General features: G+C 42.3%; 1 long non-coding RNA gene across 1 annotated transcript; it reads left to right on the forward strand.

The window, feature by feature from the left end:
- Positions 1-139: 139 nt before the first annotated feature.
- LOC133267113 (uncharacterized) lies at positions 140-13,430 on the forward strand. Its single transcript, XR_009742639.1, has 3 exons — positions 140-1,012; positions 12,036-12,164; positions 13,057-13,430. It is a non-coding gene; the product is annotated as an uncharacterized LOC133267113 (long non-coding RNA).
- Positions 13,431-17,248: the final 3,818 nt, after the last annotated feature.

Consider the following 17,248-nt stretch of genomic DNA (forward strand, 5'->3'; position numbering starts at 1 on the left):
TTCAGATGAAGGGGAAAAAAACAAAACAAACAATCTTAAACATATCATTAAAAACTGTGCATATTAAGTAGAAGAGATCAGCTTAGGGTCCTTGATTTATGCCAGACATGAAGCCATGCAGCAACACGAGAGAGTAGAGTGCTCCAGGACTTGTCTAACAAGATGTTATGTTTTTCCACATGCGATGAACAGCTCTATATCAAGTCAGAGGAGACAGCAATCTTCCAAACCTTCCTTGCTTTATCGTTTTGGCAGGGATGCCTTTTTGATCAAGTTCAATTCCTGGATAGGTCCAAACAAGCAGGATTTTTTGGTCTGCCCTGAAATTTGGTACATCTCACAGAGGGAGGGAGGCAGAAGGTGTGGGCTGGGGGAATCAGACAAGATGCATCTGTTTGAGACAGTTCTCCCCATAACAGCTGCTCTTCTAAGCATTATGTGCATGGGTGAATAAGTACAGATGTGTGTGAAGATCTGGGGAAGCAAACAATGGTTTCCGAATAAGCTCAGTCTCTCAGCGTGTATTCTGCAGTGTCTTGACAGCAGTTCACCTTTGATGACGCAACATTGGCAGCAACCACAGGAAAGCATCTGTCTGCCTTGGTAGGTAAATGAGTAGCAGCTGAGGAAAAAAATGGAGTTCACACGGGGACAGAGGCATTGAAAGGCTTCCTGAGCTATTGATTTTTGCACGTGCTCAAGGGAGCAAATGGGGAAACAGATTTTACTTACCCAGAAATTTCTATAATTTGCCATCCAGCCCGGTCACTAGATTGATTGAACCTGGTTAACATTGCTCAATAGCCAGCACAAGTGATCTTTAAACCAGATTATTAATCATTTGAGAAAAACCTGCTCCACGTTCTTGCTAAAGGGATTTGTATGTTAAGTTGCTTCACAAAACATTTTGTGTGAAGACTGAGATGTATCATAGCATAAAAACCAGTGGTGGCTGTGAGCTGGCATGGCAATTGCTCAGCTACGCGGCCCAACTACATGGCCCTTTCTACAGGTGAGTGTTGTGTACTAGTGGGGTGCTGTGGTTGCTCTTGTCTAGGCACCTGAGCCCTCAGTAATTGGCTGGGCAGAAGATGCATCTCCCAGCTGCTTTTTGTCCCATACCCCACAGGTTTTTTGCTCCTGTCCAACATTCTCCTCTCACACAGTCATTACAGTTCATTTGTCAAGAACATCTATGATATTAAGATGTATTTTCAGGACCTTGTATTCCTTGGATTCCTTACACCTTTCCTTGCAGGTAGGTATAGCCAGCACACAGGTTGCAATTGCTTCAGGGTCATACCTGCTACTGCATATGATGCTGTGCTCACTCCTCGCTAATGTCTGTGAGTCAAAGGTCCTCCCAAAATATGGCTCAAGCTGGCAGTTAATAGCCCAAGAACTATTCAAGAAACATCTGCACTCAGGGCCAATTCAAAACACAGCTCTGCTCTTCATGCATCACTCTCCCTGCTGCTCGCTCAGCTCTAATCATTAGGACCCTATCGCTTCAGGAAAGATGAACACATTGATGGGATTTTCTTGTGTCCTGTTGTTCGTGAATCATTGTTCCCACCACACAGTAACTGTAATTATTGCTTTTCTGGACCTTTGGCTGACTGTTTTAGCATAATGAAAAAAAAAAAGCAGCAGAAAAGGGGGGTGCAAAATCAGAAATCTTGGAAATACGAATAATCTGCTGCTTCTTTCTATTAGAATTGTTCCCTTTAGGTTAGAGTCCATATGCACACATTGCTTTCTCTACTCTGCAGTGCCTAGGGTAGTTTGCCTAGTTTTAAACTGGCCAAAGTAGATGAAGGGTGGCAGAAGGCTGTTTTTAATCTGTGAATGTGTTATGGGAGACTGTTGCAGCAATGAAGCGTAGAAGGTGGGGGAAAGCAGAGGGAAAATGTAAAATAAGTTTGTTTGAACTATAGGAGCTGAAGATGTGAGAATTTCAAAGCTCCTGATACCAGATTGTTATAGTAGCAAAAAAAAAAAAAAGAAAACAACAAAACGAATATTTTTTGTTTTTTTCCTTTATTCCCTAAGAGAACATATCCCTGTGTAGAACATGGGAGTCTTGGTGTGACTGAGTCTGTGGTAAAGGGATAAAGGAGAGCCTCATTACCAGACTTTTCCACAAAGCTCCCAGCTGGTTACATAGCTCAGCATAACAAGGAGTATCACCACTAATACACCTGGGAGCTATGGATTTTGCACCACACTGTTAGCCTCCCTGACCCTGGAAGATGGCGAGACTGACCAGATGGGCAACCAGAGAACACCCTCTTCCCTGGGCAGCTGTCAAGTCCCTGCTCTTGCCATTCCTTCCCCTTCAAAATATCTCTTTATTCCTGCTTCTCGTGCTTACTGTGTCTTCTTTTTTTTTTTTTTTTTTCCTCTCTCTTTTTTCTTTCAGTCCAGCTGTGGTTAATTTGTCATGGAGAAAATAATATCAAATGGTGCAGTGCTGGGAGAACAGACAACCCAGTGCTAAGCCTGCCCCTAATTGATTGATGAAAGGAAAATCAGGGCTGCCTCAAGAAACAATTTCCATAGCACTGGGAATAGATGGGAAGCTGTGTGGTGAATTGTGGGTGATGTATCACAGATACTCAGCTTCTGAATTGCCAGCAGTGAGGTGCAAGTGCTCAAGGCTCTCGCCCAAGGCTCCCGCCAGCAGCAAGTGGTGGATGTGTCAGGTTAGCACGGGACTGCTCTCACACTGATGGACCCCCATGGCAGGGCATGGGACAGGCTGTGTCCATTGTCAAGCCTGGGGGCTGCAAGCATGGTGCTGTACTGTGAGATGGAGATCAGCTTCCTCCCCGACCTTGGCCAGCCTAAGACAGAAGCAGATGCCTTATTTTGTAGTCTTTTCCTTTTGCATTCCTTTTAGGCAAGAAAAAAGATCATACCTCAGCCTATGTTCTGATTGCTATCACTTTAAAAGGACTGACTTTCTTTTATTTTCTCTATAATAGAATCACCCAGGAGACTTCCAAGCAAGATTTTTTACCCTTCAGAAAGAGCTCTGCAGATGCCATGGGCAATAGGATCACACTGGCAATTACTAAGACCACATTCTTCATTTCTGATGATTAAGGTTGCTTGCTTCAAAGGTGCCTAATGATATGGGGTATATCTGAAATTTTATTTGCTTGATTGGAGATGTCTTCAGGAAGGGATGCTTTCAGGGAAGGAAGTCCAGTGCAGGAGTCTCAAGGTGGGGGACCACAGTCTCCCACATTGCCAGCTGCTTTTGAAAACTTTGGTCATGGTTATTATGTGACAGGATGATTCATGAACAACAGGATGCAAAAAAACTCTGTCAATGCATTCATCTTTCTGGAAGTCATCAGTTCCTAACGATTATAGCAAATTTGCGTGCACCTTTTGTTTGCCAGGCAGGCCACAAAAAGCAAACTGAAGTTCCTGGCAGCTAAATCACGAACAACTGTTACTCTTAATCTGGTGTAGTACAAAATCAAGGGTTTACAAATTATAATAAACCTTGAAGAATAAAAACAAACATCTCAAAGAGCAATAAAAAAATCCCAACACCCTATTCTGGACTTGAAGCTTGAAAAACAAATTAATCCATTTTCACAGCTGTCTATTGGGTACACCTTCCCCAAGCTGCACATTTACCAAGGCTTAATTCCTGCTCTGTCGTGACTCAGTGCTGATGGGAATTTGGCATCTAGATAGAAGGAGCCATCTCTTGCAGCACACAGTGCTGTAGCTGGCTTCATTTCTGTGCTTTAAACCTATACCCTTTTCAAAGCCAGAATATACATCATTGCTTTTGGCAACATTTTGATTGGCAGTTATGACCAAGACGGCATCGGAAGAAAGGCAAGGCTGATGTGATTTCCTCCATACTGCCTTTGTCTAGCTCACGTTTTTCAACAGCCATTCCCAAAATAAGGGGAAAGACCAGTGACTAAAAAGCCTCTCTTCTACTGAGTGGCCTCTTCATTATTGTCATCTGTACCAGCAGTCTGGGGAACATATAGAAGAAACTGCCTGAAAGGTAACAGTCTGAAGACAGTGAAAAATAAAGGTCTTTTCCAACCTAAATGATTCTATGATTCTGTGACATGTAATGCACCAATTGATAGGAAGATGGATTTGTCTCAGAGAAACATGACATATTCTTATCTGCCTGATTTTATGGAAATCAGTTTTAAAGTACTGCTTTTCAGGGCACACAAAAGTTAGCAGGCTCCAAGGAGCATACATATTTCAGGAATCTGGAAAAAGCTAAAGAGTCTGTATCAGAGACACAACTTAAAGGACAAAACCAAACAGGAATGATACAGAACAAGTGAAAACTGTGCTAAGAACAAACTTTGAGATTCTACTTTTCTTGGCATTTTTTTTTTTTTTACTTTTTTGCTGAATACCCTTTCAAAAGCTGTCTGGGGAGAACTGAAGCTCTCCATTGAAAAGCTACTGAAGTATAACTATGTTTGGACTATTTTCTGATATTCACCTTTCTAGTGCAGAAATTGAAATTTGCCAGGGAGAAAAAACATCCTCTGTTGTAGGTGCTGTTGACAATTTTTAGTTATAAATCTTTCCTCACCTGCCCTCATTGGGCAATGAAAAGATTGCAGACCTAGAGCAAAATTACAAAATTAGGCAAGTCAAATCATCCTGATTTGTTTGTTTGCTCTTTGGTACTTTTCCTTCTTGTCTATTTTTTTCTACTTGTTAGGGCTCTCCTTTTAGGCTATTGGCTTTTTGTACAGGGATTGCTATTGAGTTTTCACACAGGTTAGCGTGTTGTGTGCTTGACTGGCAGAGGGTTAAGGGTTACAGCATATGCCAGTCACTGCAGACAGACAGCTAGAAGGAAGGGTCATCTGAGCAACCCTTTGCTGTAGTAAACAGTGGAAGAGCCCAAACAAGCAGGCTAAAGTATTTGATGCAATATTTCCCTTGTTTGGGAAAAGACTTAGGCAAACAACCAGCTTGAAAACCATCAGAAGCAGCACTCCCACTGTCTGAACAGTTGGTCAGACCTTGGAAAGTGTTGTAGCCAAAGGCTGGCAGTTTTATTATGTGTTCAGCTCACAGTCTTACATGCCATCAACCCCAAGGCAAGACTACATTTCTGCTAGATGAACAGCTCTTCTCAGCTTAAACTCAGGCACTTGCTTTATGACCTTGGTGCCCCTTCACATGTAGGTTTTGGTGAAGGCATGATGCTTAGATGGAAATGGCATTGTTTGTAGTGAAAACAATCAGGACTAATAGGATAAGGACGGATATGACATGACAGTGTCAGCTAGAGAGAGGGGCTGACGCGCTAGGGTGACATTTTAAATACACTTTATATGGTTTATTTGCAAAGAATGAACATAATGCTCCAAGAGACGAAGAACTCCACCTGCTCTAGAGATGTAGCTATAGCAACCTCCACACGATTACATTGCTAATCTGCAGGTGTTGAAGAGGCATAGATAGATGCTGTTGAGTAATTCAGCTCCAAATAGATACTTTGATCTGCATAACAGCTTGCATTTATGTCCCAAATATGGATCATTTCCAATTCTGCGATTCTTCCTTATAAAAGCAAAATTCCCTTTCTTTATTTTATAATGGGAATCTTAAAACTTGCCCATGCTACCTATCAAGCTGGACAGCTCCGTTACTTTTGGGTGGCCAAGGGCAGGCAAAAAGAAAACCTTTTCATTGCCAGAAATGCCCACACTATTTCTTGTATGTTTTATCCGAGTTCCTTCTCAACAGAAACAAAATCAAATAGAACACTTGTACTTTCCTGTATACATAACATACTGACGAATCAATTGCATCTTCACATTATAGACAGTCTATTCTGCTGCAGACACTGGCAACAGCCTCTGAACATGTACCAGATCAGATCATGCTTCATTAGCAGCCACAACATTGTTAAAAACATCAAGCTAACGTCTGTCCTGCTTTACTCTCCACAAGCTGCCATTGAACTTGGTGGGGATGGCTGGGATGGAAGTCAAGGCAGAATATGGCTCATCATCAAACAGCTCCAAAGGAACTTGGACCTTTGATAGGCAAAATCTGCAATTCACTGATTCAATAAAAGGAATTCAACAGCTGCAAGAGAAAAATGATCCTTCATTGTATTCCCTGCTAATCTGCTGGAGCACTCCTTTAGGAGGGTAGTTCAGTCACACACTCATCATTTCATGAAAGCTGGTTAAGGACATCTGATGAAGCCTCTGAAGTCTATATTGCATGTCCCTTTCCTTCCCTCATTTTCATTCTTTGTTTCTTTCCCAGCTGAAGACACAGCCCAGTTGCTCCCCTCACTTCTGAAGCAGTCTATGGCACCCTGTTTCCTGCCTCCCCGCATTTGTTTCTTTTCAGGTTGCTGCATAATCACCTTATTTATTTATCTGAATGACTTTCTGTTGTTTCTGAACAACATATCAAAACAGAAAAGCCATTTGATTGTAAAAATCAATGGTCAAAGTTCAATGTTTACCTTTTGGATGAACTACATGCACGTAACAGTGCAGTAGGCCAAAGCACAGCAGCAGACTGTTTTTCCCATGGGACCCTGCTTCACCCCTTGCTCAGGATACAGCTGTTATAGAAAGGTTACTTTACTGCCAAAGTCAGAAGTTCCTTATTCCACCTCTAAGTTCACTGTCCAGCTGCCTTTCTGCTGCTCTTGCCTTCACCCCTGCCTCCTGCCCCACCAACTTCCCTCTCTACAGCTACCAGAAAGGAAGATAGAGAAAGGAGGTGGCTGGTCAATTTTCCCAAGTAACAAGTGATAGGACAAGAGGAAATGGCCTCAAGCTGTGCCAGGGGAGGTTTAGATTGGATATTAGGAAAAATTTCTTCACAGGAGAATTGGAATTGGAACAGGCTTCCCAGGACAGTGGTGGAATCCCCATCCCTGGTAGTGTCCAAAAAACCATGTAATGAGGCCCTCAGTGTCAAGGTTTAGTGGTGGACTTGGCAATGCTGGGGCAATGGTTTGATTTGATGATCTTAAAGGTAAGATCTTAGCTAATTCCACGATTCTATAACCCCCTGTCCCTATCTCACTGTCCTTCATTTTGTTACAGTCCCAGCCCTGCATTGACTACTGTGGCCATTTAGACCACCTCTACCACCAGGAGCCACGAGGCTCCTCAATATTCCACCCCCCTGGGATGTTTCAGACTCCTTATCTTTGGTTCTTGCAGCTTTTACATTGTGTCTCCCATCACCACATGGCCTCAGTTGTGGTGACTACCCACCCCTTGCAGGATTAGGGGACAGCCGAAGGGGGAAATAATGCCATCTGTCTTGGCCACCAAGGGGAAGTGGTGCTTTGGTCTTTGGTGCCTTGATCCTCAGTGTTCTGCACACTCGACCCTTGCACGTTAAGCAATTACATTTCCCACCTCAGGTGATCAATCATTCTTTATTAATTAAATCTTCCATCAATTTCTCCATCACTTTGCCTGGGATTGATACCAAGTAAACTGGACTATATTTGCCAGTGTGGTTTCATTTGTCTTGGAATTCTTGTTCAATATTGACATTAACCTTTCAGAATTTCCCCATTATTTCATGACTTACTAAAAATTTAAACACACAAGCTAAAAATACCCTGCATTGCGTCTTGGGGACCACTTTTGTGGACCTTCAGATTTCAAAAATGATTAGCCCTTGTGTTGTCCAAAAAGTGGATTCATGCCCAGCATGCAGTAAGCCAATTTCACACGCTCAGGAGAGATATTGTGTTGTGATATCATATCACTAGTGCAAGTTGTTCAATCTCTTTATTCTTTAGTAACAGGTCAGAAAATACATTATTCCAAATAGAAAGCAGAAATAATTGTTGAGCAACTCTGGGTTTTTCTTTGTTGCTTTTAACGAGTAGGCTGTCTCCAACTAGCAATGAGTCTATGGCGTTGATAGTTTTTCTGCTATTATTCTTAAGTTTTCTAGAAACTCTTCATCTTAAGCAAAGCCTGAGCAACCATGGACTTTTTTCTGATGTCTTTAGTATTCTTTATCAATTTTCTACACTTCATAAACTCTTATTTATATGAATTTTTATTACCACCCCCTTTTATCCATATGTTGCATATTGCTTTTTAATTCATTATTCCTACCTCCATTCTTCCGCTGAAAGAGAATGGGCTTTTCACCAATATTATTCAGCTCCTTTACCATGAAGTAATGGCTTTTTGGCCATTTAATATGTGATTCTTCCTAATAACTTTTACACTCAGTTTCACCTGTAACTTTCCTCAGTTTGGGAAACTAGTGTCTTTAAGTACCAAGTGTATGCGCTACTTGGAGTTACACAGCTTATCAGGGTAGTAATGGCAGCTCTCCCTAGGCAGCCTGTGCTTTCTGCTTCAGCACAATTTTCCTTGACACAGAGCCCAATGCCAAAGGAGGACACCAGTCTGCACCCAGACCTAGGCTGCAAAGGGTCTCACTCTTCTGAAGGACACCAGTTTGGTTTCAAAGGTGGGTACAGTTTATGAAGCAGTTCTCTGATACATAGGCAGAGGAGGTTTGCTGCCTCTGAGGTGCCTGCCGTCCCCAAACCAGTAATGGTGAAGAGCGTGCCACCTCCCCTTTTACATCCTGTGCCCTGCCTAGGCAAGTTTTAGCTGGTGCTTTTAAGACTGCCATTGTACAAAGCCTTCCAGGTTTCAGTAGGCCAGTTATATCGAATATCTTCCCATTAGGGATTACTTTCAGTTCCTCCTCCTTGCTTCCCAGGCTCCTCACGTTGCTCTATAAACCACTGGGAAACAAGTGCTCTGGTGATGCAGGAGGTAGGAGACGGTCTCCAGCCAAGGGGAAGCTCCTGATACGCATAACCCTGTGAGAATGGGATGCTTGAAGGGAGGAAGAGGCTGACTCAGAGGTCAGACAGGGCAGAGTTGAACTGAACTCTCCTTAATCCTCTGCCTTGACTGCAAGACTTATCTTTCCTCCCAAATTGCTTTTGAGCTCTATTGCTCCCAGATGTGCAGAAGTGTTTTTAGTGAACCCAAATAGCCTCTCAGTTATCTAGTTGAGAGGGAAATGTCAGATATTGCTGAAGGAAAACCTCAGCTTTCTCTCTGTATGTGCATGCTAGCCCACAGCAGAAATAGTTTCATCTAGAAAAATATTATTTTGGGAATCAAAATCAGCACTTTTTCTTGTTTGAGTGTGTTATTTTTCACTTTGCTTGGCACTTCAAGTGCAAGGTCATGTGGCAAGTCATTACACCAGCAATGTTTATCTCCATTTGAAGAACTCTGTCAAGAACTGATTTGAAAAAGCTTTGGGTAGTGCTTTTTTTTTTCTTTTCTTGACAACAGCTCCATTATTTAAAGTCTATTTATGTAAAATCAGTTCCTGCAGAGGTATCTTCATTTTAATTGCAGAGAGACGTCCTAAAAAGAAAAATGAAGAAAAAAGTTAATATTCTTAAAGCAGGAATAATCTTTTAAAATATGATAATGTTAAATTATAGCACCACTACTCCCACGGATTCTATCAGAAAATCAGGGAAGTATTGTTTAGAGAGACCTCTGGAGATGGCCTGGGCAAACCTCCTTCTTGAAGTTGGAGCAGCATCAACCTAGCTCAGGCCAGCTTGTGCACTCACACAACACAAACACACACGTTTCCGTCTACCTCTGTTATGTACGTACATACGCATCAAATTACAACTTTTATTGGCCTTCACTATTTTTAGTAGTTTTTAAAACCTTACACAGGTGCTGTATCTTAGAAATACAGCTTTTAACACCAGCTGGTTTCACTTTGCTAAGTGTTTTATCTAGAAGATTAGATTATACACCCTAGGGAAGAAAGGGACTTAACCGCATTGTACAGTAGGTAAAGTGCTTTGGGCTCTGCATTGTGTTATTAAGACCAATATAAGGAAGCAGCAAGACTTATCTTAATCTTGCTGATCACCTCAATTAACATAGTCCCTATAGTGTCCTCCTTGATATCTAATCCCCATGGTTTCTTGTTCTATGTATTTTGCTCTGATAGTGTTATCAGATCATTGCTAAGGGTATAAAAGTACATATTCAGTAGGCGAGGAGGTGGCAGTTACTGTGAGAAACCACGTGCTAAATTAACATGGAAATCAAGCAATGTACTATTAAGTCTTTCCCATAAGGGAACGAAATGTACTAGATATGGGCCCTAAAAATAAAAAGTAAAAAAAAAAAAAAAAACAAGAAGAGGGAAACGTGCACAAGAAAGAAGGCTAATTATAAGCTGAATTCAAAGGCAATGCCATTCATAACAACATGTCTACTCCTGGTAAGCACTTTCATCATTTGGAAATAATTTTTCATACACAGCATCACAAGCAAGAGGCAAAAAAGAGGGGGGCTGTCCTCCCACATCTCACACATCCAACATGTAGTGAAATTATCTCTACACCCATGGGACTTTTCCTTATTCCTGAGGGTAGACTCTACTCCCAGATGGAGTGCATTCCTGAGTCATGTGAAGACAAATTGATGAAATGATGATCCATATCTTTCCGGCTAATTCTGCAGACGGTGCCTAGCATAAAGATTGCTGTGGTTAAAAAGAAATAAATTAAAAAAATTGCCTGGGAGAGAGTAAAAATCAGTCTGGGAAGCTGACAACCTTGAACTGGCAATGAGCACTGCTGCCAGAAGCAATGCCATGGCTGAAATTGCTTTCTGCTCTCTGATGTGCCATCTGATGCTCTGGATGGCTTTCAACAAGTGTCCCAGAGCCAGGCTGCTGCCGTGAGGGAGCGCAGCTATCACAGCAAAAGCACCCGTGGGTCCTTCCCCAGGGCAGCAGGGAGGCAGCCAGTGCTCTTCCTCACCAGCGTGCACCCTGCAGTGAAACCTCTCCTCAGGGATCACATCCCCATCAGTACGAGCTTACTTTCCTCTGAAGTCTCATGAGGAGAGCTCTCTCTGAACGCTTTAGTTTAGGATTTTGCTTTCTGTTTTCACCCTCCCCTCCCACTGCACCTCCAGTGTGCTACACATGGGATTGTGTTTTGGAGAAGGAGGGTGGAGGGTGAAATGTTCACTTCAAACCCTGCATCTGTAATCATGTGAATCCTCACATGCTTTATCTGAATCAGTCTTTTAGATCAGCTAGGTGCTTACACCTCGCTGGGTGACTGCCATGAAAGAGAGCAGCAGAGGATCTGATGGTGAATGATTGCTGCAAAGACTTTTTCTTCTCCTCTTTCCTTTGCCAAAAGACCAGTCTCTGAGCTAGGAAACCCATTCTGTCTCTTTTAATGCCTTTCCTAACTGACTTCCTGACTATATGTTACAGTGACATGCCAGGACAGCACTGAAAGGAAACATTTCTGGAGGAGGAACAGCCTTCTACTAGCAAAGTCGTATGTGAAAATATCCCATCCTTACTACTCAGAATGCAAATAGCACCTCGTTTGCATTTCTGTAGTTTAAATGTAGATGGTCTAGGATAAGTCATTGTCAGATGCCTGTAAATATTGATGAGCACTCCAGGACTTGGTTTGTAACTATTTCTTTCTCTTCTGTCTCAATCTGAGAGCTGCAGAGGTATCGATGGAGCTTCCGGGAGGGAAACACACACCTTCGCTCAGTGGGTGACAGCGGAAGAACAGAAAAAAGTTAGGGAAGAAAATTTCCGGATGAATAATGAATCAAGCCAGGTTGGAAGCTGGTGAATCTTAATTAGAAACTGACATATTGGCAGCCTCTCATCTTTGTGCTCCCTGCACTCAAAGGGATGCCTGCTAGCCACTGTGTGGTGGCCATAATGCCAGCAGTGGAGCCTCTCGTTGGACCAGGGTGACATGCAGCCACCTGGGTTGGGGATGACATTGCTGCCTCTCTCATGCAGAAGAAAGAGCAGAGGATGTGCTAGCAAAAATGATGGGGAAAGGTGACTCTGTGGCCACCCCGCCTCCCTCCAGAGATTATCAGCAGGTCTGGTGAATTGTATTCATCTTGTCTATTGTGAATAGATCTTGTCGCTTCTTCTTTCTGCTTTAATTTTTTTCCTGATAGGAGTTTCAACACTGCTATTTGGGATGTCTTAGTGAAGTGCCTGAAGTTACAAGGAAGGAAGTAAAAACATCAATCTGCATCTGCTCTCTCCTGCAGAGTTGTCATCAGTCATCTTGTCTGGACTAGCAGGTGAGGGACATCACAGCCCAAAGGGCAACCCCAGAACCAGGAGTCAGGTGAGGTTCTCCCAGACTGCGCTGTGAGAAGGTCATGTCCTTGGGCCTCAGTTTCTCCAACCCTAAAATGAGAAAAACACTTATTGCTCCAGTTTATTTCATGTTTTAGAGGAAAAGTACTCCATAAGTGCTACGGTTTATTATTCTAATGTGACTGTAAAATCATGATGTCTTTATTGCAAAATGATCTTTAAAACATGAAGCATTAGGATGGTGACTGAAATCATTAGTATCAAATTGTTCTGCTTTTGCCCTGTCACATTGATACTTCAAAGCAAAATTGTCTCGTGGGCGTTTATAAGACTTTATGAGGATAACTTGTCTTTTCAAACTTGTTCAGGGGAGAGGCAAAAAAAGCCCCCAGATGTTTTCTTAATGAAAAAGGACTGGGGTTTCTGCCTATTTAATTCTGAGGCTGTCCTTTAATATTTAAATTCCAAAGCCACTAACAATCAACATGATGAATGATCAGCATGATGAAAATGAGCTTCCGATTGTTCACAAGTGGTGCAGGCAGATGTCCCCACACCTCGGTCCCATCCGAGGCTGTTGAGCTCACCAAGACATTTGAGGAGGTGACTGCCATCATGCCCCATCCCTCCCTCTGCCCACAGAAGGGGAGCAGAGGTGTTTCTGCTCTCTGGCACAAGCGCTTCCTGGCAAGAACCGCATTTCCCTGCTGTGTTTGGAAACTTAGCACAGGGAAGCCATATCCATGATGCAGCTCTCTAGGACATGACCTCAGCAGAAATACAGAATAAACAAGATGGTATTGTGCCTTGCACAGCTGTTGGAATTGTGAAGTCCCTGGTTCTCAGAACTGTCTTATTTTCTTTGTTTTACAGGTTATATTTCCACGAGATTAACAAGGGTTTGAGTCTTTGTCTTCCCCCTCCATCTTCATTCAGGCTGGACTACAACTGAAATCATGTTTCACCTTCTGGCAGAAAACCAGGTGGCATTTCAGTAGGCTCAGTGAAAGCATTCTGCTATGTGGAGACACATCATGAACATCTTTCCTCCATCAACAGCTCCACTGGGACAACCTTCTTACTCTCCTTCAACTTGTCATTCCTGGGTCTTCTCTTCCCTTGCACATGTTTTGTAGATAATGAATATGCAGTTGGTTCCCCTATTTTGACCCAATCCATATGTTCAAGGAGGAAAGCTTTCTTCTCTGTCTCACTGCACATGGCATGGTACTACCATTTTCTGCTTGGCTTTTTTTTTTTCTTTTTCAGCCCAGCTATTTAGCAAAAAAATACTACTGGAAAAATGTGTTTATTTGCTTCTTCATTCCCTCTTTTCTTCCTTGCCAGCTCCCTGAAATAACTTTAGGATTTGCTAGGTAGTTTCCAAACAAGTTTGATCAAATGGAAGTAGCTTAAAATGCTATGAATACAGCAAAGAATTAAATGCATCTGGAGCTGTTCCCTGGCATAGAACAGTTCTTGCCCATGTTATTAAACATTGTTCTCACCAGTCTGTGTATTGGGAATGGTTCTGGGCTTGACTCCACAGCATGCTGGTTCAGCATAGGCCAGAATGGAGCAAGGGATCATCGTGACCTCTGGGATCAGGGATCTGTCACTGTAGGTGACAGTGTGCCCATGAACATGGATTAGTTTTTCAGGATGGATGTAACCAAATGGAAATGCCTGCAAATTGAACAGAGATGAGCAGATAGAAGACAGCTAGGAATCTGCACCAGGCCTTATTCTGACACTGGAGAGCCTGTCCCCAGGACACAACTCCACAACAAACTGTATTTCATCAGTTCAGGAATAAGTTGGTAGCAACTGGCTGAGTGGAGCAGAGGCTCTAGGTTTATGTGGATAGCTTTGTGCAGGGCCATTTGCTTGTACAGTACTGTACAGGCTGCTTCAGGAAATGTGTGGGAAAGTGCTATTCCCAGGCCTTCACTTCAAACGTATAACAAAGCCACTGGTCGTGTGCTGGGCAAAGAGGCAGCCTCATCATCACCTCTATAACATGGTCTAGGGCCCAGTCCTGGTGCCTTTCAGAAGTGATAATGAAGCTGACCCCAATCTAAATGGAAATCATAGAATCGTAGAATCTCTAATGGACTATAATCCCACCACCAGCCACAGTGGGAAGCACCTGTGGTCCCCAAAGAAGTGCAACCCAAAGGGGCTGCACAAAACTGGCAGATGGGTCTGAGCAGGATGGTTTCAAAGTCTCCAAACTATAGGGGACATCCTATAGGCAAAGCTGGGGAACACAGCAAGCCACCAGGTAAGGGAGGAGAGAAACAAATACTCCTGCCCTTGACCCTCCCTCAGGTTTCCACAATTGGCTCTACAATCAGTTTCTGAGAACTTGGTTTCTGTAGGATTTCTGGAAAGTCCTTTTTTGCTGCAGTGTTGTACAGAGGTCCACGATACACAGCAGTACTTGTGAATTTATGTACACAATGTCACAAGTGAAGTTCGACAAAGGAAAGAGCAATACTATGGCTCTGATGCAGTTATTGAGTACGACTACTATCTAGTTTTATGGCAAACCAGTCCATTAGCATTTAAATTGATTCTTAATTATTTTCCTAGAAATTCAAAGCACTATAAGCTTTAAATCCAGGACTGGTAATGTTGTGGTTTTTATGTCTAATTTTAGATTTAATTTTTAGTCCGATAGATTGCAATTACATGGCCATGCAATTTCAGAGCTGCTTTAAAACACACAGATTTGTGTTTTGCTGTTAATGGCTAAAAGAAAAAAAAAAAGAAAAATGAAATGGGCATTACCCCATGTCCCTATGCAAAAGTGATGGCAGATCCTGAAATTCTTGGACATAAATCCCTCATGCATTCTAGTTACACAGCCTACAAATTAATGGCCTAGACAGAAGATATATCTTTAAAGCTGCGTACAGGATACAAAATAGAAGTCAAAATGACCTGGGCAATCCTGTGAGTTGACTAGCAGAGATGTCAACCAGTGAATAGCTATATAGTTTCAAACCTGGTGTAAAGTACAAGTGAAAAGGGTTGAATGGCTTCATCCAGCCTCTGTCCACACCTCACAGGATTCAGCCATCACGATGCTCTCTGTTTGACAGCACCTGTCTTACCAGTGTCTCTGGCTGGAGAGGAGCAGTGGTGGTGGCTTGCAGCGGTAAGTCACACTCACAATATGTTGATATTGATAGTGTGGGAACGTGAGCAGTGCCCCTTGTCTCAGCTGTATACTTCAAGCCATTAGTTTCTCTGCTAAATTTCACCATCCACCCCTAAAGTATTAAAAAACCCACTTCACATTGGTAAAAAAAAGCAAAACTCACATAAGCCAAAAGTGTGGCTTTTCAGTAACCTTTGTGATGGGGAGCACGTTTCCACACTATTTATTTGATTCTGTTAGTTAATGTCACCCCATGTCAATCCTTGTGAGTTCTGTGATTTCAAGAGGTGAGGTTTTTTCCAGCTGTGGTTTCCATGGCTAAGTACTCTGCTGCCACTTACTCCAGTCACGACTGAAACAGGAAATTCCTCAGAGACTGACAAGCTAACAAATGGACACTTTAGAAATATTGCATTGCTCATCTGCTTGAATCTTTATTTTAATTACCTTGAGGAAGATATAAAGGATGGTTTTTCAGGTGTGAGTTAATACAAGACCCTGGGGGGAAAGAAAGAAACTGTTCAAGGGAAAGAAGTACTTGTGCTATTTATTGTAGCTACAGAAGGCTGACTTCACTCAGGCATGCCCTGTTGACAAGTGCTGTTAATGTTGTATATGAAACACCCCTTTGCAGGCTTCACTGGGAGCTCTGATACAGAAACTGGTTTAGATGAAGTACCAAAACACTGACAATCACACATTTTTGGTATCACATTAAAAATAAAACTAGTTGCTTGAAAACATCCTTGTTGAGTATTAGTGAAGACATCTGACTTTCATGTGAGAAAGGCTAGGTCAAGCTCTGCATGTTTCTTATCCATTTAACAAGCATTGCTGTAGGGAATCTAAGGGTATAGAGAAATTACTGTCACAGGATTTTATTTTATTGAACTAAATCTTCAATACGAAGGGTGTGACCGCAATTTCTCTTTAACAATAAAACTTTGATTATGAACTGAATGTCACCAGTTCAGCAGGGTGCATTTCACTAAGTGCTGAATTCACCTCCTTGTCAGGAACATATTTCTGCTCATTAAAACATGAGGCTACTTAGATCATTTTTTGTACTGTATCAAAGGGGACACTGCTCAGCAGATTCACATTTCCTCTCCCACATTTCTCTTACAAGAGTTACTGTACTTGTAAAAATCTCAGTTAAAAACCTCAGAAAGTTATCTGAAGAGCCGAAGTTAAATGAAAACCTACAAGCAAATTCTCTTGATGCGATTTGAATTCAGAGTTACATCCAGGTGTTACAGATCGTTCAAATCAATCCATGACACTGAACCTTTGAAATAGAGCTGATCCCAATGGGATTGTGAACTTTCCATCTTTGACTACCTATATGGATTGTTACAAAAGTTAATGCATTTATTGCTATGAACCTAGCCCAAACCTCGGTACAGTCAACAGGAACTTCATCACTGACTTCAGTGGACTTTGAGCCAAAACACACCACATTACCAAAAAAAAACAGAACCAAACCTAAACATAACAAAACAAAACAATCAAAGAAATGACTGGTTGTTCTGGCTTCAGGGAGCAAAAAGTGGCTTCAGTTTTATGCTCACACTTCCACCCAACTTCCCAAACCTGTCTGTTTTATGCACCCTGTGGAATGTCATCTTTCTTAAACTCTGCTTTTATAGGCCTGCTATAGGAATAAAGTAAAAAACAAAACCTGAGACTGCAGAGATGTGCATTACTCTAACACCGTATTTCTGGGTGCTACTCTCAGGGCTTCATACAGACTGGCGCAGGGACCAAGAGAAGAGTTCCCTCCCTGGTTTTAACCAAGGTTGGATTAGGCCCTTTGAATATGAATATATTTTGAATATACCTCTGTCAAATGGTTCCCAAAATTGGGCAACTGAGCTCTGTCTGTGCTAAGGTTTCCCT

This window comes from Pezoporus flaviventris, unplaced genomic scaffold (assembly GCF_033815535.1).
Source record: "Pezoporus flaviventris isolate CSIRO_AGI_PZ_B2104156 unplaced genomic scaffold, CSIRO_AGI_Pfla_v1 ptg000007l, whole genome shotgun sequence".
Taxonomy (NCBI): Eukaryota; Metazoa; Chordata; class Aves; order Psittaciformes; family Psittacidae; genus Pezoporus; species Pezoporus flaviventris.